Below are 24,562 nucleotides of genomic sequence, written 5' to 3'. Positions count from 1 at the left end.
GTGATTAATCTCATGTTAAATAAATATTTTAAAAGAATAGCACAAATCTTTTAGTGTACTGAATGGCTTTACTGAGGGAGAGCTTCACAGGCACTGACGCATTTCAAGTAACGCGAGTTAATTAATAATATGACTTTTCTAAGCAACGAGTAAAGTAACAAATTACTTTTTAAAAATAAGTAATAATATCGGAGTTACTTTTTAGTTTAATTAATCACTTTTAAAAAATAAATTGCTGAATTAAAATTAGTCACAATGAATCACGCAGTCAATGAGTTAATGTGTCCATTATTTTAAACGCATTGAATGACACAATCACAAAAAAATGAGATTTAAACTGTTCTTGTAAAGTTGCTTTATACACACACACATACTTGAAATATATATACTTGAATATATACATACATACATACATACATACATACATACATACATATATATATATATATATATATATATATATATATATATATATATATATATATTTATATATTTCAAGTTTACTGCAAACTTGTAGATATATTGAAATATTTATGTATACTGGGACTTTCTTATAGTATGTAAAAATATAAAATAAAAACAGAATGCAAGAACTGGATAACCTACAGTTACTACTGATGAACCATATTTCTATGAAACTAAAGAAGATGATTTACAAATAGAACTGCAACCTGCAATGTCTGCATTTTATTCATATATATTCTTACAATTTATAGAACATACTTTAAAAAATAGCCAAGGCGCTAAAATTCAAATCTAGTACCGAGACAGCACATTCGGCTGATTAGTGGACATTTTTAAATAAATAACAAAAAACTGCACAGCGTTTTTGTGTAAAGCACTTTTTATTTTTTGCACAAATTTTAATGTTTTAAAAAAAGAAATTAAACTAGAGCTCACTACACTTGTCTTAAAAGTGCTATAACTTATTGTAAAATAAAATAAGTAAATAGGTTATTTTGAAAGGAATTAACTTTTTTTTTGTTTACTTCCGGTCCGGATACTGTTTAATGTTGCACTCAAGTTAGCGTGATTTGTATGAACTTTGCTTCACACGGACTGTAAATATGCAAGAGAGTGAGGTAAGTAGGCCTAACTGTTGGTGAAACATTAAAAATATTTGTGTTACGATTGAAATATTATATACTATAATATCCAGTAATAAAGGCTATTTATTTCCCTCAAATAGTGATCATTTTAAAGTCAAATATGATTCATTAAAAACCCTTATAGAATCTAACGAACCTTTTCACGACATACAATTAAAAGTGAACGTGTACATATTTTAAAATATTACTTGCAAATAGTTCAAACTGTGTCCATTCCCAATAGAATTACACATGGTTTGCTTACATTTAGGTAATTTGCGTACCCAATAATGTTAAAAACATACTCAGTGCGCTGTTAGGTTGGTATTTTTTTTAAATTACTTACCCCTAATTTGGATTAAGGCCAACTCGAATGATCACATCTATCACAAATTTTTGCCACACAGCTCCTGTGAAGACTGTCCTTCCCTCACTTGCCATTAGATGGCATGTTCTTCATTTGAAAGACAGAAATGCCTCTCAGCCACAATCTTGACAGGCTTTTTTTTACTCATAAAATCAATGCGTTGCCATTTAATGTACATTGCTTCTTTAATAACCAAAGACCATTTCACTATTATTATATTCATATTTTATAAAGGCGTGCATATTTAACGTCACGTCATATGGTTTCTTTTAGCAGCACCTTTCAAGATGAAAAACATTGCTCGCTGTAAAACATTTATATGCCTTTTTTAAATTCCTGGTGATTAACTGTTTAATTTCACAATATTTCTGTCAGGTCCATCAGAGCAGAGACAGTGTCGTCAGAATGAACAGACGGACTGGTTCTTCTACAGATGTCCCTTATCTCAGCACGCGTGCACTAATGTATCAGCTCTGAGTCTGTCTGCTCTTTGTCTGCAAGAAAACAGCAGTGAATGGGCCAGGCGAGGTATGATGTAATTTGTTTTGAGTGGCCGCTGCTCTTCTCCGCCTGTAGGAGGCGCTGTTGGGACACCAAAAAGGCCCGAGACGCACTTAACCTAATTCCCCAGTTTTGCTTGCCAGACACTAGGTTCATGGAAAGTCACAGATTTTATCAGTTATTCAAATTATAGTAAGCATCCAGCAGTTAAAACAAATGGCTGCAGCTGTTCTCATTGGTTATGTGAAAACTGATATTTGTGCGCCCCTGATTAATGCTTCATTCATTCAGCTGCTGCTGTTGTCCATACTGGCTCCATTGGGAAATGTCAAACCAGACAATTGCAAAAATCCACACTTCATTTCAGCCCACGTGCTTACACCCTGTTGATCAGATTTTTTTCCTAAATGAGTGTGTTTTATAAGTTATAATTGGATAGTATTGGGTTATAGAGCATGTGGTTGAGTCTACTTAATGCATATGAACGTTTAAACATCTCCACAGCGTAGAGTCGCTACACGTGTACAGCATACGCTTCTCCTCATTCATAAAAGCACATCGCTTGTTTTGATGGGTGCTGATTGGTTGAGAGCTACGCTACGCTGCTATTCGCCGCATCCTACGTGGCCAATCAGAAGCAGGCTGTTCTCCATTCCCTCTGCTCTGTGTTTCAGAGTTTCAGTAGTGAGTCTGACTGCTCAACTGAATCCTTTTTTGCCACGGTGTGTCGGCAGTGCTGGCCAGAGGTCTGTGGATGGTGTAAACCCGGATAGAATGTTATTGTAATACAATCAACAGGGCTATATGCATCACCGTGAGCACATAAAACACAAAATCTGTTTTGAAATCAGTCTGGATAGGTGTTCTTACCCAGAGTTTCAGTTTGCACAGTAAGAAAGGGAGATGTGAGATCTGTGTGTTGACGCTGTAGCAAAAACCGAGGCAGTTGAATTGAGTGTTGTAATAGGATGCTCATGGAAGGATTCTTGCTGGTTGCTTGCAGGTTTGTTTGATATCACATCACAATCATGCTTTTCTGCATTGCTTTTGCCTCTTAGTGCAATGATGAGGGTTAGCCAGTTGGAAATGTGTCTTTTTCTTTTGCTTCATGCAGATGTTTGTGATTTAAACCCAGATGCCTGATTTGTGGACTGACTTACCACAAGCAGCCGGACAGCTGTCTTTTCTGTCTACCGACCAAATGGCTGCCCAAAACATTACCCCATACTGCACGTGTTTGGCATCATTTATACTAAATGGGCTGCCTGTGTTTTGTTTCGTTTGTTGGATATAATTGTCTACAGTCATTTTTTTGCATGGACATGCAGGCCTTGCATCATACTGCTTATCTCTTCAGCATGTTTTTGATATGTTATATTATACATGATATTCACTAAATGGATATACTTGATTGCAAAGTAAATATCTTGCTTTTTGACATTTAATTTGATTATGAATTAAATAAAATGGAATATATGAAAAAAATATATCATTAGCTGGGTGACACAGTGGCTTAGTGGTTAGTACTGTTGCCTCACAGCAAGAAGGTTGCTGGTTCGAGTCTCGGTTAGGTCAGTTGGCATTTCTGTGTGGAGTTTGTATGTTCTCCTCATGTTCGCTTGGGTTTCCTCAAGATGCTCCGGTTTCCCTCACAGTCCAAAGACATCCGCTATAGGTGAATTGAATTAACTAAATTGGTGTATGTTTGTGAATGAGTGTGTATGGATGTTTCTTAGTACTGGGTTGCAGCTGGAAGGGCATCCGCTGTGTTAATTATATGCTGGATAGGTTGGTGGTTCATTCCACTGTGGCGACCTTTAATAAATAAAGGGACTAAGCTAAAGGAAAATGAATGAATGATATATTTATTAGCTAAATATACACAATATGTTTGTTTACAATTCTGATATTTCAGAATATGGAAAAAATATTTTGTCGACAAGAAACATGTTAAACAAGACATTGCTAGCAGACTAATCATCACTTGTTGTCACTTTTAATAGCATACGTGATGTGCATTGATTGAAGCACAGTACTAGTGACTGACTTCCAAAAAAAAGTGTATGAAGAAACAATGGCAGCCAAAGTCTTGTGTTTTTTACTGTTTAACTGTCTTGTCATAAAAGGATGACAATCTGACAGTAATCTGTTTTAAATCTGCATCTTTGGGCGGGACAGTAACTTTAAGATTGTTCTCTTCTGGCTTTTTATCAGTCTCACAGTATTTTTTTTCCTTTTTCTGAAAGTCATGATAACACTGTCATGGAGTTTTTCTTTTTTTTATTTAAGAAAATTGTATATCACAAGGATGTATTTTTATTATCTCTTATTTACCGCTCTCTAAGTTTACCCAACTATGATGACTTCCACTGCTGAGAAACCCAAAAATGTGAAAATGATCTAATGTTCAGTGTCACAGATTTGACAAAATTGTGGAGGACCAAACAAATTAAGCATATGATTCCTTTATTCGTTTTCTTTACCTTTTTCCTGTTCGGACATCAAAAAGAAACGTAACCCATGCACAAACAGCAAATGTGACAGAGGTGCAAGATGACTCAAACAGACATGGGTCGAAATTTGGTAGATTGAAGGGTTCACGGCTCTACCATTGGACAAAACTTAACTAGAACCATGAGTGCCTTTCACAATCATTCAGCACAGACGTCCACTGACTTTCTGTTTGGCAGTCCATCAATTTGTAGACCATAGAAATGAATGAAATTTATACACTATATACAACCTGTTGCAAACTTGACTTCTCACAAATTTATTTTAAATATTTCATATGCCAATGAAAATATATAATAATAACGTAACACTTTATTTTGATAGTCCATTTGAGTATTGGTAGACTGCCTGCTTATTTTCTGTTGATACTGCTCCTTCAACAGACATTTAACTGACTGTAAGAGACTTTACAAGTACATGTCAACTTGCACTAATTCTAACCCTAACCCCAACTTAAAAGTCTACCTAAAATCTAATGGGAATTAGTTGGCATGTAGATGCAATGTAACTTAAATTCAACAAACAGACTATTAAAATAAAGTGTGACCATTAATAAACTAATATGTAAAGTCAAAAAACAAACTATTGATTCCTTATATGATATACTGTTTCCACCCCCCAAAAAAATTGTCATCAGAAAAGCCAGAGGTTTTAGCAATAGTTTTGCTTTTTGTTTTATTTGTGAACGCTGCTCAAAATGAACACATTACATATTATCAAGCATTCATCACTCCCTCATTATGATTTAAAGCAGAGATGTCATCTCATTTTAGCTTAGGGGCCACATGGTGGAAAATCTATTCCTGAGTGGGCCGGACCGGTAAAATCATGGTATATATAACTTAAAAACAACAGCTTCAGATTGTTTTCTTTGTTTTAATACGATCAACACAAAACATAAAGCTGGAGCCTGAGGACAACACAATATTACAGCAATTCACAATGTTTTGGTGACTAATTCATATGAATTCAAAAGATCTCATTCGAACAATTTAGTATGATTTGCCCATCCACCAATGACAGTTGGGATTTGGTGTGTGGTTGTTGGATGCCACACATTTTTTTTATATCGTCCCTTTTTGTATGACAACTGACGAAACATAAAAATAGTTACGTTTTCTTTTGAGAACACCTCAGTGTGGTGTGGCAGGGCATAGATGTGGTCTTTCTTTCTGAGAAGGCTTTCAAACTAACGCTGGTTCAGGCTTTTGGATCAGAAGAAATTAACAGTTGGCAATTGCTATTGTGCCATCGGGTGGACACAATTGGAACAGCTGTTTCTTTTATTGAAAAATAAAATTTTTATACTTTACAGAATCATCTGATTAAACCCGTTTGTGGGCTGTACGTTTGACACCCCTGATTTAAAGTCTATGTGAACTGGAACTTGCTGAGACTTTAATTTCAATATGTTGATTATGATATACTTCCAGCAGAAACGGAATATTAAGTAGGGGCGGGACTTTCTCTTTGTGCACTATTCTTTCACAGCAAACTAATAGTAAGAAAGGCATGGTAAAGAATATTGTGGCTGTAACCATCAAACTGACCTGGAAGAACTGCATGTGCAGAAGCAAAACATCAGATGATAATTTATTGACGATTACCAAAATATACATCTTTTTTCAGCAGATTAATTGTTCGCCTAATAAAAATGTGCACCAGCAAAATAAACATTAGTTAAAGGAATGAAGGGTGAATACATTTTTAAGCTGGAATTACTTTTTTACATTGTTGATCAAGACACACACAAGCATATCAAATTATGCTTAAACATGCATGACATGACATGTACTGGATAGATATCATAATTGCTCTTGCATTTAATTTAATTGAACTGAATGTTATTTGTTTCCCAGAGATGGGTTGGGGCTGGAAGGGCATCTGCTGCGTAAAAACTTGCTGGATTAGTTGTCTGTTCATTCCACTGTGGCGATCCAGGATTAATAAAGGGACTAAGCCGACAAGAAAATGAATAAATATTATTTGAATTTGCTTGAATTAATTTAAACAAATAACAATATACATTTAAGTATAGAATTAAATAAATACTAAACAAATAATAAGTACACAATTTAGGTCACATTAAATACAATTAATAATCACACATTTTTGTTATATTCTCTGTTTGCCTACTGAGCTTACATAAGATTGCTTAATTATATATGTGTTCAGTGTCTATATAAGAACTATACAGTCACAATGCAGGCAGTTCAGTGATGGATAATTAATCAGACAGAGTTGTCTGGTGTCAGGAAGAATGTGTATGATTGATCCAGATGGTTTCGTTTCCAGATGGGAATAACAGAAGGAATTCTTGAGGAGTCAATTTATTGTTTGGGTAGTCACAGTTTTTATACATACATTTATTAGCAAGTCTTTACAGTATATATTATGATGCGTGACAAAACCATCATTCAACCAGAAGGTAATTGTTGCTTACATTTCAGTATTACATTTAAATTCACAACTAGATGCAATGTGAAGGTACAGATGCTTTCTTTGTATTGAGATGTAATGAATTACTCAAAAAATAAAGCTTTTACAATAAGAATATTATAAAAAAGCAACTTTATTCTGTGCATTAGTTGTTAATTGAATGGAAATAGATCTCGATTTTAGCTTATAGATGATTGAAAGACAAATAAAATAGGTGTTAAAAAGCCAAATAATTGGATAAGATCACCTCTATCTTTTGGCCCCAAAATGCAGTGATAATGCAATGTAATTAGATTTTCATTGTGGCTGCATTTTCATTGTATGGCAACCAACCAGTCAACCAACAGAACAATTGTTAAATCTATTTTTTCTTATATTAAAAATTAAAATAAACACATTAACACACATTGGAATGATAATTTTGTACTCCATGCTTTTATTGTCACACTCCTTCTTGCAAGAGAAATTACATTATGTTTGATTCTGAAGTATGATTGTCTATAGTTCTAAATGAATTGCATTATTGAGTCTGTGGGAGTTTATTTGATGAGGATTCCTGCTTTGTTTTGAACTAAAGGTGAGATATGAAAGCAGTTATTAGTATATTCCTATTGTAGCGTCCATGTTGTAGCAACATAGGCTTAATGAAAGGATTTAGTGAGGTAGAATCCCTGAAGTTTGGCACGTTGGCCTGTCTCTTTCATTCACTGACCTTGGCCGTCGGGGATGAGGTAATTTGTGCCCCCTGCATAAGCAGCAGCGAGTGACCGCCAGTTTAAATTGGCATGCCACAGATATGCAGCACTGTCCTGGTGAGTGGCCAGTTTGTTACAGAAACAGCACATTGCAATTAAGTACACACAAGTGACTAACTCAATCCATTTTATAGTGTTAAAGCAAAATTAATGTAACATACCCTCACTGCTTTATTAGGGACTCCTGTTCAACTGACCATGAATGTAATTATCTTATCAGCCAATCAAATCAACAACTCGATGCATTTAGGCATGTAAATGTGCACAAAACAGACGTTTAAATTGAGTGGGGAGGAAAGATAGATCAACTGGGACAACTAAGTAAGCATTAAATTAAAACATATGTTATTTTGTAATATGAGGTCACTATAAATGCTTTATTCATATAATATTCCCTATAATTGTATATATTATTATGAATATTTTTATAGTATAATATCCCAAAAAAACTCAGTGAAGTTTAACAAACTAATTTAAAGAGGATTACCCCACATCAACTGTCATAAATAAACCAATCAGATGAATTCAAGCCTATATAAATAGCTAATTTTTTAACCTCCCTTATCTTTGTTTTTGAAGAATCCCCCATGTCTCTTTTCCTTACTATACCAATAGGAGCTCTCAAGACCTACCTGATCTCAGACCCCCTTCTATGCTAAATGACCAGGCAGGAGACCTGAGCTCAAATCCAGGGTTCTCTCTTGGGACAGTATGCCAAACTTGCCATCAGTATCAATCATTAGTGAAGTGTGAACTCTTTAACTCTGTCTTAAGGTTCTAACCTTACATAATCATACCAGTAATATTGTGAGTAAACTATACTTCACAACATCTTATGAGATCTTAGATATTTCTCAGGAATTTTGGTTTAAAGCTAGGGAACAAGAATATATAAGCCTGCACAGAAGCCTTCTATACCATTTCTCTCTGTGCTCTGTGGACTCTCTCTTTATGCTCCAGGGTTTACAAAGAAAGGTTAAAAAAGAAAATATCCAGCAGCAGTTTTGTGGTCAAAAAAATCCATTGATGATACCAGAGGCCAGAGAAGACATGTAAACAGGATTCGGCTGAGAGATGGACAACTGTTAGTGAAATAACCTCTTGGACTTAAGGTCTGGAGAAGAGCATATCTGAACACACAACATTCCTAACCTTGAAGTAGGTGAGCAACTGTAGCAGAAGAAGAGCACAATGGTTACACTCTTATCAACAAAGCACAGCAAACTAAGGCTACAAGTTGGACAATAAAAGCCTGGAGAAAGGATTGCCTTGCTGACGAGTCTTGATTTCTACTGTGACATTTAAATGGTCAGGAGTTTTGCATAAACCAAATGACAATATGGATCATCCTTGCATCAAACGTTCAGGTTGCTGTTGTTGGTGCAAAGCTGTGGAGGACATATACTTGGCACAGTTTGGGCCCCTTTAAGTCTCTGGTATGCTTTAAATTAAGTTGTTCTTCATTTGAGGGGTAAAAGAAGTAGGAAAAGGCTGAGTGACAGTATAGTATTTACAGACACTCCAACACCCCCGTGCTACAGTAGGATGGGTTGTAAAAGTGTCACATGCTCACATGTACCCCTAAATACAAAAGTGTACATCTGCAAGTAGCCTTCTCTACATCACATCTTTGTTTTCTATTTGCCATGGAAAGTTGCTGAATGTTGTGGTATGACAAGGGGGGCTTCTCGTTCGGTGTGTGTGAACCCCTCAGAGTCTTTTAAATCTCTCTTCCAAGTAATTGAAGAGGTGCTGATACATCTGTACCACCTCTGCTCTTCGACTCTTTGTTGTTCTCCTGTCTGACCCCTGTGAAATGAGAAGAATTCTAAAGTCAGAGTTCCAAAACCAACGTCACTTTGGTAAACTTTTCAAACTGGTAAATCAAACTCAAAAAATTATGTCATTTCAATTAATCTGATTTGCATCATGGATGTTAAGCTGATAAATCTGCAGCAACAATGTGATGCTGTCATATCAATCTGTCATGGACAAAATCTCGGAGCAACATTTCCAAAACCTTGTTGAATCTATTCCATGAACATTTAGGTCTGGGGTCCAACTTGCCTCAACACACCTGCCTTGAAGTTTTAAATATACCTAGTAAGGCCTTGATGTATGAAGTAAGACCTTGTATAATGTGACTGAGCAATTGTTGTCTACGTAATGCTACAGTTGCACCAACCAATGAAGTTGGACCAATGTACTATGCAAAGACTGTAGTAGGTAGTAGTAGACTTCAGAAATTGTTCATCATGTGGTCATTTGCATTGCATTTGCATGTTTTTAATCCCCCCCCCACCCCTCCAAAATGCCTGTTGGTAATGTCAAGAGGCCAAATTAACTAGTTTTCAGATTGCATCTCATTTGCATGAGAGCTGCTTAACCGAGGTTGCTCTGCTAGGTGACCTTAATTGCCTACGTCCTTGTGAAGGGAGAAAGCAGCCTCTGATTGCAATTAATTTCATTAAGGATAGTATCATTATGACCCAGAGAATACATTTGCATGCTGTCAGGATGGGGATGTGCAAGCTGTTCCCAATCAACTTGCGCTTTGCATGTGTAGATGTTCTGTCATACTTTTCGTAAGGATGAAAAATTAGTCCAGGCTATGATGAGTGTTGCCTTCATCAGCGCGATCAATCTCACTCAGAAAAGAAGCAGATGCGTTCATTACCTTAGCGGGGGAGGTTCATAGTTTTTGCCACATTAAGTGGTCTGGTTTTGCCACAGGTTAATGTTAAGGTCTAGCTGCGCTGTTACTGTCTAAAGAAAGAACACAGGGCTGGGCAAAAGGGAATGAACTTGTTTAAAGTCTTTTAATGAGAGCATTTTGAATCTTTTGTTGTGGTGGCTATTTTTTCTAGAGATGCTTTATTGTAATGACTATTTGACACAAATATGATACATATATAGATATAAAGTAAAATTAGAAGACCTCTCAAGCATTTTTAGTTTGTCTGGATTCATAGGTTTTAGGTTTAAGTAAAGGTTTGTTAGTGTTTTATGCTAATAATGTTGTACATGACTTTTTTTTTTTAAATTTGAAAGAAATGGCATAAAAAGTTAAGCAGCAATTAGGTTTTACTCAAATGCATAATTCCAAATCACAAATGCAGTAAAACCAATAATTTCCCAATGGATTTTTCTCGTATTTTCACCTTAAAATTAATTTAACATTTTTTTTAATTGAGTTATTCACATATTCTTATTAAATGACAACTTATTTACATTATGTGATGTTTTTGTACAAGTTGTTTACATTTTAAGACTTTTTATTAAAAAAAACAAAATAGGTTTTATCTACAAAGCCAAGCTTGGCTCTATAAGGTTCTTTCTGTGAGCCAATCAGCATTTTGAATGAACACATAAGGACCAATCAGGATCATTTTTCTTTGTTTTTTCACCGGTCGACAGAGGGTAAGACCAATGACTGTAAAAAATATGGACGACGCGACAGCCCTTTTTCCCATTGAACGCCTTGAGGGCAAAACGCCTGCTTGACGGGCACAAACTGTCGCAAAAGACTGCTGAAATTGGAGCCAGACATGCGCAGAAGGATTGTCTGATGGAGCCAGAGGAGGAGCCGCGAAAATAAGCAGAGTCGAGCTTCCAATCAAACGCTTTATGTAAAATCAACTACGCCCCCCGAACTTCTCATCATGCATTTGCTGTCATATCAACACAAATGGATGTAATAACGTTAACAAATATGAGGGTTTTATATATTCAATCGCGCCAGCTCCAGGCCGCAGCGCATAACTTACTCGCGGCGTCGCGGGCTGATTCCGTCTCGCATGCGGCAGCGCCTGCTCGCTCGGCCGCCGCATCTGGCTCGATTGACTCGGACTGGAATCGGGCAGTGAGTCCAGGCATCCGGAGTAGGTCCAGCAGAGGTAACATTAGTCAGTCTGAGCTCTAAGAGATAAGTCTCCGGCAGGCGAGAATCTAGCCGGAACTGTGTTTTGCTATCTGGGTGGCTAGGCGTGTATCAGCAAACTAATAAAGCCCGAAAAAAGCCCTGAACTTAGCGAATAAACAGTGTTCCACCAGGATCATGTATGTCAGAAACTATAGTTTACTGCTGAACTCATATTGTCATGGTAAAATAACACAGAAATCGAATAATAACATTTCAGTCTACTTCAGTCTCCTGCCGAAGCTCAGACGCCGCGCTTTGAGAAACTGTCAATCACAGCTGTCAATCACGATGACACGCCCAGCATTAAATTACTGCTAAAAACAAACTGTTTACAAAAATGAAGATCTGCACCTATTTCAGCACAATAACCAGTGCCTTAATCGACCAGAACTATCTTTCGGGACATTTTATTGCAAGTGTAATATTTTTTTTTATTTGGGCTCAAGTCTCCTTCATTAACACGGAGGAGGCGGGCTTTATGACTTGTACTGCAGCCAGCCCCCAGGGGGCGATCTAACGGCCGAAACCTTCACTCAAACGTAGGCTTGCGGCACACTTGGGTAAGACCAGAAAGAAACACAAAATCAGAGTCGACTTAATAATGCGGCACCACACACAATTGAGCAGAAACCTGAAACTGAAAAAAAATGTTTGTGAATGCGATGATTTAAAAGCATTTTTTTTGTCATTGAGATGAAATGTTAAATTTTACATTGTTAAAAAAGAAACAGTTATTAAAAAAAGTAATATATTAAATGTGGAAGTTTTATTTGTGTGTGTATATAACCAGTGAAACATTTTTCAGTGTTTACTAAACAAATTTGCTCATTGTTTGTTTTCTTTTAACATCTTTAAATTTGATATTAAGCCTTGAAAGGGCAAATACTTTAATTTCTGATAAATAATTCCTAATAAATAATTTAATTCATGGGGCATATAATTAAATATCTCAACAATTCCCAGCAGGCATACAAAATCATAAGACGATAATATTAGGTTAGATGTAGATATTTATTTCAGGTGACCAAAATTCAATGTCTAATCAGCATTTAGGGACAACTTTATTTTGATGTCCTATAAAGACGTCAAATTGCATTGATATTTGGTTGATTTTAGGTACTGTTGAAAAGTGAAAATCCAACCTCTGATAGATGTCATAGTGGTAACGTCCACACAACGTCAAGATATAACAGAATTAGACATTGATATTTGGTTGATTTTGGTTTTATGTTGGACATTGGACATTGATGTCGGCCTGATTTTGGGTTCTGACATCAACCCAATTTTTAAATCCAAACAAAATCCAATGTCCCCATGACATGTTGACGTCCTGTGCCTGCAGGGTTCATATAAAGCATATAATTCAATAAATATGACCATATTAATTACATTAAAATTAAAACCTGCACTGGACAATATTTAGCACAGCCTTGTATGCTTAATTTGAACAAGAAAATATATTCACCCTAAAACATTTTAAAAAATGTTATGGAAAGCAAAAATGTAACTTACTCAAACATCAACATATTGTTACAACACCAATTGTAATTTTTTTTTTTAATTGATAAGCAGACTCAATGTATTTTTTGAAAATTAAGGCTTCAATTAATTATCTGCCAGATAGAACCTTATAATTCTAAGCGGAAAATTACTTCTGCATTTGCCAGTCTAATCTGCATTTGCCAGTTTTTTTTTTTTTTTTTACCCCAATTTGCAAATTATAAGAATTTTGATAATTTACAGTACATTTAGGGTCTCTGTCATGTTGATGTATGAAAAAGAACTGTTACACACATATTGTTTGTTAAGTGGAATGCAAAAACTTTGAAGCTCAACATCTCAAAATCATTTAGAACGCACGTAGAACCTTATAATTCCAAGGTGACGATATACCAGAAATATTTTTTCATATGATAAATAAATGTTCACTAACGTCTTATTTTTTTGGTCTCACTCTTCATAAACACTTTCCCTTTTTTGCTGAGGATTGCTTTAGAAACCACAAACACACGCCACCAAGTTGAATGAGCACAAGACTGTTAGTGTGTGTGTGTGTGTGTGTGTGTGTGTGTGTGTGTGTGTGTTTGAGGGCGACAGAGTATATTTTCCTTTCCTCCTCAGGGTAGATTTGTAATTAAGCTTTTGGGTTGAGGCTTTTCTGCTCGGCTGGAGCTCCAAAAGCTTTGGAGAGAGAGAGAGAGAAACAGAGAAGGAAGGAGAGCGAGAGAGGGCGAGCGAGCAGAATCATAATGACACTGCTCCTAGTGGAGTGTGAAATTCACCTCCCAATCCATATGCCAATAGCATCTCTCAGCAAGGGCCCTGGCGCCCACAACAGGGGCCTCCTGAGCCTTTTAACCCCAACCTCTGGAAATCAGTTATTCATTCGTTCGCCACAATCGCGAGTCCTCTGATTGCTCTGACGCCTCTAATAAATGCTCAGATTGGCTTCTGAGTGCCATGGTCCGGAATGAGAATCTCTTTTGCGTCGTTCCAGAGAGACGGTTTCTTTCCTTTAGGGTGGAAGCTTGTGGAAGCGGAACGTGTCAAATCCACAAGGGGGATCTGGAATGAAGGAGATGTGTGGGTCATACCTGAGGGGCTTTTGGTGATGAGAAGTGGCGCCTCACAATAACAGCATTTGGAACAGCACCTTTGAGAGCATCGTAACTTCAGTGTGACAGCAGCAGCATGAGCTTTACAGAGCACATTCTTTGTTGTCTTTATCGGTCTGCTCAAAATATAGCTGTTTTTCCAGCCCATTTGCTCCGCGTGTTGCGATTGTGGCCTCTGTTTCGAAATGGCAAAATGTTTACGAGATGGAACATCCTTGAAGATTTGTGTGACCAAAAATCAATATCAATCCTTGACTCGCACAACATCAAACCGCCTTGTGTTTGGTGTCATGGAGCAACATTTGAATGTTGTATGCTTCCAGTGCTAGTCATTATGATTAGCGGTAATTGCTAAGGCAAGCATCGCTGTTTAGATGATTCATACTTGGGGTTAGAGATTTGATCAAACCACTAACCCTGCATTTTTAAAGTGTATAAACACTTATTTTATGTGTCTTGGGAGTAAGAGTGTCAAAATGAGAAGATGTACTTTTAGTAGATAATGAAACATAATTTTGTGAGGAAAAACATCAAAATAGTTCATCCTATTTCCTGCCTTTCTAAGGCAGTTATTTATCTGTCAGGACCTTTGAAATTCCTAAAATCTATTGCTAAAGTGATACATAAATGCAATGCGGTCAAGACTTGCTTGGAGCTGCGTTTGTTTTGAGCACTGTCGTATTATATACTTTATTTACTGCCAAACTTTATCTGAGGCTTTATCTCTGAGAAGCTTTTGCATAATTCCACCAAGGTTATTCTAGTTTTGTTTTTTAAATTAGTTTTTAATTTAATATTTTTTGGGGGGATTTGCTGTAGATGCCAGTTTAGTTTTTATTCTTAAAAATGTTGTCTTTTCATTAATGGTTTTGTTTTAGTTTAGTTAAAATTTTGTGGTTTATTTATTTATTTCAGTTTTTATTTATTTAGTTTTAGTAATTAGGAGAATTAACAGAACACACCCAGTGTCAACCAAATCAAAGTTTAGTGTTTGTACAGATTACATTAACACTTGTGCAAACTTAATAGTAGGGCCAGACGGAATCTGCGGATATTTTTTCTGCGCATAATTTTGGTGAAAATCTGCAGATTTATGTGGAATGATTTTGGAAGTATCAAAACTAAAACCTTAATATATGAAATAAAAATGAATGCCTTTTTAACTTGTAGTTAATGTTTACAATGCAAATCCAATTAGATCCACTTCCAAATCAGAAACTTCCAAAACCTTGACACCATCATCTGAGCTTTTTCTGATGACTTGACTTGACTTGACTTGACTTTCAAGTCTATTATTCAGCTATTAAGCATAACAGAAACACATGACAAACATTTGATCATCCCATGATAAAAAATGATAATCCTAACTCACCTAAAAGAGAGAAAGTTTAGTCACATTAACATCTGACTTTGTATAAAAAGGCACATAACTATTTTTAAAGTGTATGTAAACTTCTGGTTTCAACTGTACGAGTACACCCTATTTTGAAAATTAATATTATATTACCCAGTGAATATGGGTAATATATATATATGTTGAACAAAAACAGCTTCATTAAACGGATACATTAATTAAAATAAAATTTTAGTAGCAGAACATCAATGGAAAGATAATAATGCTAAAAAACTACACAATTTTAACAAAATTGTATACATTTCCTGTTTCTCTTGATTTTTGCTACTTTTGAACTATTATTGTAAGTTATTTTATTAGATTAGCTCCCAATTTGTCTTCAGTACTGACTAAACAAATGTATATGCTAGTTCTGTCACAATTAGTGCGTTAACGCATGTGATTAATTTGAAATATTTAACGCATAAAAAAATAATGAAATTAACACAGTTGCAGTTTTTTTTTTTAAGGCATGTTTTAGTATAAAACAATTAATGTCGCATTACCAGGCTATCCAGCGTTTCCTCCAGAGTCTCATGCAATTTTGTATGTTTCATTTTTAACTGTCGAATTCAGTTTTAATGGAATTTGATACCGCATGTCGAATGGAAAGAAAAACCTCCGCATTTTGTGACTCGGTGGTCCTTTAAGGTAATCAAAAATTGCTGTTTACATGGTAGACTCTTTATAAGAGTATTATCTTCATCATATTAAAAGCGGATTATTGGTGTCCATGTAAATGTACTCAGAAAGTGCCTGATGAAGTTGCGAGCTTTTAAAGACAGCGCATTCCTCTGCCTTTCAGCATGCGCCCTGCAATGTTTCTGTAAGTTTGACGTGTTTCCCCCTTAAACACAACTTTTGCAAAGTGTATGCTTTGTGTTGTTGTGTCAGAATCCTTGTGAAATACAACGTCACTTTAGAGCGCTTAGTTGAAGCAAATTTGATGAAGGCGATCATGCGTGTTGAATCTGAAGGGAGTCGCTGCGGCTGCCCTGTCCTGTGCACGTTTTGTGTGTGTGTGTGTGTGTTTTTGTTTGTCTCTGTGTCTGTGTGTGTGCCCGCGCCCGCCCCCTAAATCTGCCTAAACGTCGTTGTCCATAGCCACTAAATCAAAAAGTTACAAATTGTTATGAGATTGCGTTGCACTCTCAGCTCACATCATTCAAAAGAAAAGGTCGACATTGTCCCCCGATAATGTCAACAGACTGGACTGTCTTAGCAACTGACTGAATGTAAAGGATGACTAAGCAAAATTGTTTCTACTTTATAATTAATGTTCTCAACTCACAGCAATACAAACTTTACAATGAGTACAATTGTTTGTATTCAATACATTATTATTATTATTATTATTATAATTTTACATTTTCCATGTTTGCAGTGCCTGTATTTTAGCATTTTTTGCAGTCCACTTAGAATCCAACTTGGAAATCAATGTTTTCTTTATTGATTGTTTGACAGTATTGATTGTTTTGAAATTCAAATGGCATTAACATGCCTGTTTTTTTATTTCTGTAATAAATATGGCTGTCAAGCCAGGATCTTGATGGTTTATTGTGGGTATGTTGTTTACATGAAGAATTCTGTGTTTCAAGTTAAACAAAAATTCTAATAAACAATTATATTTTGAATTTAAATAGTTTTTTGTCTTGCATTTACAATAATTGAACATTTAAATAGCCCAAATTACAAGTTTCAGTCTTTTAAATGTGATTAATTGCGATTAATTTAAAAAAAAAAAGTGTGATTAATTAGTTAATTTTTTTTAATCGATTGAAAGCACTAGTATATATTCACAAATATAATACTGTAAAACTTCCTATAGAAAATATGAATTTAAATGAGAGAGTTGTGGGGGTTGTACTCATATATGCCAAGAACTGTATGTAGTGCTGGGCCCTATGATTCTGCTTACTGATATAAGTAATATCCTTTTTCCCCCTGTAGTTCTTTCTGGCTGAACTCAGACAACTGTCAAATAATTAATAAGTAAACAGGAAACATACTGTTTCACCGAGCAGTGCATGAATCATTGGCAGGTAAAAATAATTCTCCCCCGACCCCCTCCTCACCCCCCAAGTTCAAACCGATGGGAGAAAGTGGGAGTCATACTTCACGATGAGCATCGTTCACGGATAATACACAGAGTCTCTGAGGAAATTCAGCCAAGGCCTTGGCAGTGCTCCAGTCCGCCAGCGTTCAGCAGCCTGCAGGTTAAAGAAGTGCGAAAGCCAAGAAGAGTGGAAGGTGTGCAGTCGGTGTCAATCCCAGAATGCACATTTCACCCTATAGGGCTCTTGTACAGTTTCTCTAATGCACTGTTAGTCTTTGATCTGCATGCTGCGCCGGCGAACGATCTCAGCAGGGCATATCCACTGCCTGTGAGGTTTATACATTCGCTTCCATGCAATGATGCTTTTTGTATCAGCACTCCAGGCTATCATGGTGCATGTCTATATTTCTACATAGGACAAGAAGCTTTCGGCGATGGAAGTCAGAATGCATACAGATATCTAGAGCACTCGTTGAACCTTGAAATCCACAGGGAAGATTGTGTGTTAACACTTTTTAACCAATACCATGGCCTGTCAACGCATGCATGCAGAAAGCTTGCTCAAACTAGACGATTCCAGATATGGCAGCTGACCTATGCATGCGTTTCCTGCTGACTTTTTTACTGTATGCATCCATTTGTCTCTCTCGCAGCGCTCTAAATGTTAAGTAAGTGTCTGCAGTTGGCGTGGAGTCTTATATAAGTTTGAGGCCAGCATATTTGTTGTGAAACACGACGGTGGCCCCTTGCAGAGTGTGGCTTGTGTTCAGTCAAGCTTGAATGTCAGGATGCTTTACTGTGGTGGGTGGTGTTACACAACATTTTTTCCCTTCAAAGTATATCTTTCAGACATCAACACAGAGGAATCTGCTGTTGTTTGAAAGGTGTATACAATAGCAGGGTTGGTTTTATTAAAGCAATAAATGAATTTTAGAATACATTTTTATTGGGGTTTTATTAGCAAAAACATATATGTTCATCTTCCATTTTCACAATGGTTTACAGAAGAGACCTACTGTAGTATAAAATACAATTTTATCAATTTTATTTTAGATTGTTGCAAATACTTGTCAATATTCTGTAATAAACAGATGTTTGTCCAAACAAACAAACAAAAACAACAAAAAAAATCACATGCCATGATGATTTCATAGAAACCCTTGCAAAGTTAAGCTCACTGTGGTCACTTCACGGTCAGTGGTGTGGGGAAAGGACGAGGACTTAAGTTCAGAACTAAATGATGGGTTTTTATTATTAATAAAATAAAATAAACTGCCAAACAAACTACCCCGAGGGGCAAAACAACAAACTTGACTGGGCTGGCAAAGGGGAGCAGGGCTGGACAAGGCTGAACATGACAAGGCAAGATGATTAACGATGACGAACCTGCACAGGACAGCAGACATGGGGAGAATATAACCAGAAATAATTACCAAACAAACAAGTGAACATAATAAAGTAATAATGGGATAACAATGATGGTGGGACTAGACAATAGACGGGTGAGCACATGAAAAAAAATAAACAACACAAGCTATGTAATCACATAAAATGAGATTAGAACACGCAACCAATGAGAGAACTCATTAACCGTGTGTTTACATAAACATGACACTAAAGCACGTGGCCAAAATGTAAACACCAGGTCACGTGCTTTAACAACACTAACACAAAGAGATCGCAAGACATGAGTACACGATAAATAAAAACTCACCGTGCACTCACACATGCAATGTCCGTGTTTCATCACAGCACCAACCAAAACCAAATAGATTAAGAATGAAACCACGCAGGGGAGGGGGTATTCGGGAGCGAGATCCCTGGGTCCGCAGGGTCTTAAAAAGTCTAAAAATTAAAAATAGAAATTTTAGGCCTTAAAAAGTCTTAAATTCTCTGTTCTAGGTCTTGAATATTTTTGCACAGGTCTTATTTTCCCCATGTCCATGTAATACTAAACATCTAATGCTCATTTAAATTATTTTTGTTGTTGTTGTTGCTTGGTTTTCGTGCTGTTGTAGTCCTTTATTTCACTAGTCCTAATGTAATTTCCGTTATTACAACTACAAATGAGACCAATATGCAATAGCCAATCAGCTTTCTGTTATTGAGCCTTAGTGCACTCGGTGAATGTTACGCTGTGTTTGCGGAGGTTCGCTTTTGGATATGATTTCAGTTGACGAAGTGAACAGATTTTGGGTGAACAGTTTGCATTGATTTGAGTTGAATATGAATCACTTTGAAGAGATTTTTTTCTGAAACAGGTACGCCTGTACAGACATCTTAATGATTTGTCCATGCGTGATCATCATAGAGATAACCAGATGACCAATAATTCTTGGCTAGAAATTGCAACAGTAGTGGGAAAGGAGGAATGTTTATACAATTTCGCAAAAAGCTAAAGGATGTTTGTTAAAACGAAAAAAAAAAAAAAAATGCATGCCAAAAGTGGAGACCCATGTGGTTTTAATATTACAGAATATGTTTTTCCACCATTTATAGATTTTACACTGATGTAAATATTACAATTTTGAAGTTAAAACAATGTTAAAGCTACAAACTAAAATTAAGTGACAAATATTTTTTTTTGATAACTGGAAAAGGATCATTAAACCCATCAGTTTACAATATATTGATGCCCAAATTCTAGGCTTTATTGGTGATAATGGTCAGGATTGTTGAACCAATATTGCCTTTTTAGCTTATAAGTAGAGGACAGAAACTAGCCAGACAGTAATGTTTGAATTGTTAAGTGGGCCAAAAAAAAAAAAGAAAAAAAAAGTCAGTATTTTTTGTAATTTTTTTTTTTTTTTGCTTTTGCTTTTAATTTTACCCTGCTAAAAAATATAATTGAAGAGCAACCCATTTTCTCTTGTCATTGGTATTTAACTTTAATAAACTGTCCGAAATATGAACGAAAGCAAATGCATCAAAGTTTGATTAAAGAAACATCTTGAATGATTATAAAACTTTAGAATCATCATAATAAATTATGAAAAAAAATAAATAAAAAAATAAGTGTCAAAATATTGAACGATATTAATGTTATGTTGTAGTTATGGAAACTTCCTACTTCACTGTTTATCCGTCTGACTTTACCGTGAGTTTCTTTTGACCGCCCCTGTTGTTTTAAAGAATATCCCAACGGTGAACGTGTCAAGTATAAAAGCCTAGTCCATTTCGTGAGGTGTGTGCACAGTCAGTGGAGGTGAGCGATGCAGCGCCAGCGAAAGTATAAATCAGCCTTAAGATGTTTTTTTTTCCTGTAGTTCAATGATGCATCAAACCTGTCTTGAGTACTTGCTCAATTTAAATAAATTTATTTAACCACAAATTTTGTGATCTTGCATTTTCTCTCACGTGTTTTTAATATTGTGATATAGGTCTTAAATTTAATACTTAACAGTCTTAAAAGGGTCTTAAAAAGTCTTAAATTTAGCATCATGATATCTGCAGAAAACCTGGTTGAGAACCAGGATAAGAAAGAAACTGTACTGTGGTGTTAGTAACTATATTATGCACCTGCAGATACTGTACCAAAGACACAATATTGAAATTACAGGAGTTTTCTGGGAGAAATAAAAGAACGAGGGGATTGCGGGAGATTCATCTAAAATACGGGAGATTACCGGGAAAAATGTTGGCAGGTATGCTTTATATACATTGCTCAGCAACATGGACACCTCCAAATGGTGTTGAAAGAGTCAGCATATTGTATCTATGAGGTATGATTTACCCAAAAATGTAATTTCAGTCTTAATGTAATGACCACGAAATCACATGTGTGCTGACAAACTGTTTACTACGAAGAGGACACAAGCGCACGCTCACGAATTATGTCTATTTTAATGGACAGAACCTGGATAGGCTTTGAATAGCAGGTAATAAAGTTGTAAATAATGTTCAGTTTGTTGCATAGAACCATCGATAATCATACCGCATTTTAGAGTTGGATTTCGACAAGCATTTGATAGGCTTTTTTTTTTGTGATTGTTTATTTATTATAAAACAAAGCCAGCATACATTGCTAGCAACAAGCCAGAGTTTGCAATAAAGGAAAATACATAAGAAATTAAATAAATAACAATAGACAGGAAAAGAAAGAAAAACTTTGGGTTGAGAAGTGACCGTTATACACCTCTACTATAATATTATCTTTCAGTACACTTTAGTTTATCTGGTTATTATATAAGAAATTTTCTCAATAAATGCAGACCATACTTTGATTTTTTTGGGGTTTAGAGCATTTGATATGCTTTTTCACACAGAGAAAATAGAGTTGTGCATGAAAATAAATGTTTAACAGTCTCAGTATAACTACACAGCAAATTCTTCAGAGTTAAATTCTCGGTGTTGAAGCATTTCAGAGTAAAGTGTTGTTCAAGAATGTTTTTATATATGCTCACGCATACATAGTGCATAAAAACATCAAATGTACATGTTCAACACATTTCTGTCACGCTTAATGCCATTTTGTGCGTTGTTACCCATCTGTAAAATAAAATCGACACTTCTCCTTTAATTCGAAGCAAACTAGCGAGGGAATCCCCGGAGCGCCTAGCCTACTCTGCCTGGATGCTAATGGCAACACAGGACGGTTTCCATGAGCTCTGGAGAGTTTCTAAAACATATCTGGTGAGTAAATGAACATGCTTACTTGTAAAAGGCTTCCTGACTAAAACATATGATTGTTTGTTATTCGTGTACGTTAATTTGGTTATTTTAAACACCGCGGCCCTTTTAAACTGGTTGATTCGTGGCCGTCCATATACCGTTAGTCCATAGACTCGTGTGATAACGTAATTATATTAAGTGTTGACAACCATTAAAGTCGGAATGTTAACATTAATGTCTTTAAATGACCGCGTTTGCACTTTATCAGACATTTGACGTTACAGAAGTCTCCCGGAAGTTGCGGGACTAACGTTAACGTTATCCCGCAAATGCACAGAGATTCCCACATGCCCAAGTAGATGCCCGCAAATGAATGATAATCTCCTGGAAATCGCACGTCTCCCGCCCGGTCATTAAACACTTTGCACACCCCTCTCCACCGCATCCCTCCCAGCTCTTCAGGTACGTCGCGCGCAAGTCACCCCCACCTCTCTTTAGGTACGTCGCGCGCAACTCATCTCATTGCTCTTCAGGTACTCATCTCTCCCGCTACCTCCCGCAAATCAACTCTGTATCCCACAAAAATGACTTTTGCCAACTCGGGATGTCTGACGTTAGTAAGTTAGGCTATTTCTGTAGTCAGGAACATCTTAGTCAAGCTTTTTCTCCCGCATGATATTGTGCTTAAAACTATTGTCTAAACTTAGCATGTACTGTACACAACATTTACGTTTTATTAAAGACAATTTAGTGTGTTGTAAACAGCCACCTGTCTGTAAAATTAATCAACTGATTCATATTTGAGCAGCCTAATGATGATACAGGTTTGATTTGTAGATTTATTATCAATAATCAACATCTAAATCAAAAGATATCTGAAAAAGTGTTAGGCATACTTTGTGATGTTTATCTCTCTTTTTTATCTGAAGGTTATGCATATGTGTGGATACTAATTTTTTGTTGTTTTTTAACAGCCACAGTTCTCTATACAATAACACAAGACCCTGTGACGGTGGCTGATTAGAGACGGATGGTGTATTTCCAGAGTTGGTGAAATGACCAAGCACACCTTCTTGGTCATATGTGGTGATAATAATGAAGGTATGTTTGATAAAGTTCAGTATTTGTTTCACAATAAGCTAAGAGGGTATTAGAGCATTAGAGAATAACAAATGACATGAAGGTGATAAGTTTTGTATTGTGGGTAAACTGTTACTTAAATAATGTTTTGCTCTTTGCTTTGCACTTTTCCTCTTCCGCTTATCCTAATATTTTAGATTATATTTGGACCTGAAACATCTGCTGGACTCCAGGAAAGGTGGCGTCAATACTGGACCTGAAAGGGCCTAACAAGTTGAATCTGGTAAAGAAACACACACACACACACACACACACACACACACACACACACACACACACACATGCACACACACGCTTACAGAAAACTGTAAGTTTATGAATATTTTTTACACTGTGGCCAATATTTTGGGGAAGTCAGCATCACTAAATGATATAAAAGATTTTAAGCTCCTCTAAATTTTGCTCCAAGTGTTGTGTTAAATTCAGGATTGTGGACAGACAGCTGCCTGTTTTTCCAGTTCTAGTCATAGTGGTTAACCTAATTGTTTTTGGAGATCCAACAGTGATGTATGTGTTTTTTCTACTCTTCCATATCCTGTCACCTCAACCAGCTGGGAGAGTCAAGTTGTGGATCATCATGAAGATTTTTAAAAGGTGAGTTTAGATTTCTTGAATGTTTTATTTACTTTAAATGTTCTTTTAAATATATCATAGAATTTGATTGCAATTTGTTTTCAAACATTTTTCTTATCATTTTTCTTAGTCATGCTGGAGTCTTGAAGAGTTCTTAGATGAGCATCACCCTATATCCGTGCATCAGGAACCACCAGATGAGCGATCAGCAGCTGCTACATCGTCATGGATAAAAAGGTCATCCTGTGGCTGGGAAGCACTTCATTCACAGGACATGCTTGATGAGATTTCCTAGCTCCAGTTTGTTTTCACACAAGTTTACAGCATTTGTACCTTCATTTAAACTGCTGTGTTTGATATGGAGGACCAAGGAAACACCAGAAGTGAAAGATTTGCACGCCAAGTTGTTTAAAATGTAATTTCAGAAGAAAACTATGCGTTCAGAAGTAAACTATGAGTGATGCTATATTGAACTTTCAAATTGCACTGATGAAACATCAAGTTTGGACCAAAGGACTGAAACAGCCTTTTTGAGCACTGGTCATACATATTTTGTTGATACTGTCTGTACTAATAAAACATTTAAAGCAT

General features: G+C 36.1%; 1 long non-coding RNA gene across 1 annotated transcript; it reads left to right on the top strand.

The window, feature by feature from the left end:
• Window positions 1-1,002: 1,002 nt before the first annotated feature.
• LOC137488527 (uncharacterized) lies at window positions 1,003-24,562 on the top strand. The gene is made up of 7 exons (XR_011007597.2): window positions 1,003-1,082; window positions 1,831-1,983; window positions 22,174-22,279; window positions 23,233-23,359; window positions 23,536-23,621; window positions 23,950-23,992; window positions 24,102-24,562. It is a non-coding gene; the product is annotated as an uncharacterized lncRNA (long non-coding RNA).

Source organism: Danio rerio, chromosome 19, assembly GCF_049306965.1.
Source record: "Danio rerio strain Tuebingen ecotype United States chromosome 19, GRCz12tu, whole genome shotgun sequence".
Lineage (NCBI taxonomy): Eukaryota > Metazoa > Chordata > Actinopteri > Cypriniformes > Danionidae > Danio > Danio rerio.
The sequence above is the reverse complement of the archived record's forward strand: the minus strand, read 5'-3'. Positions and strand labels throughout refer to the sequence as shown.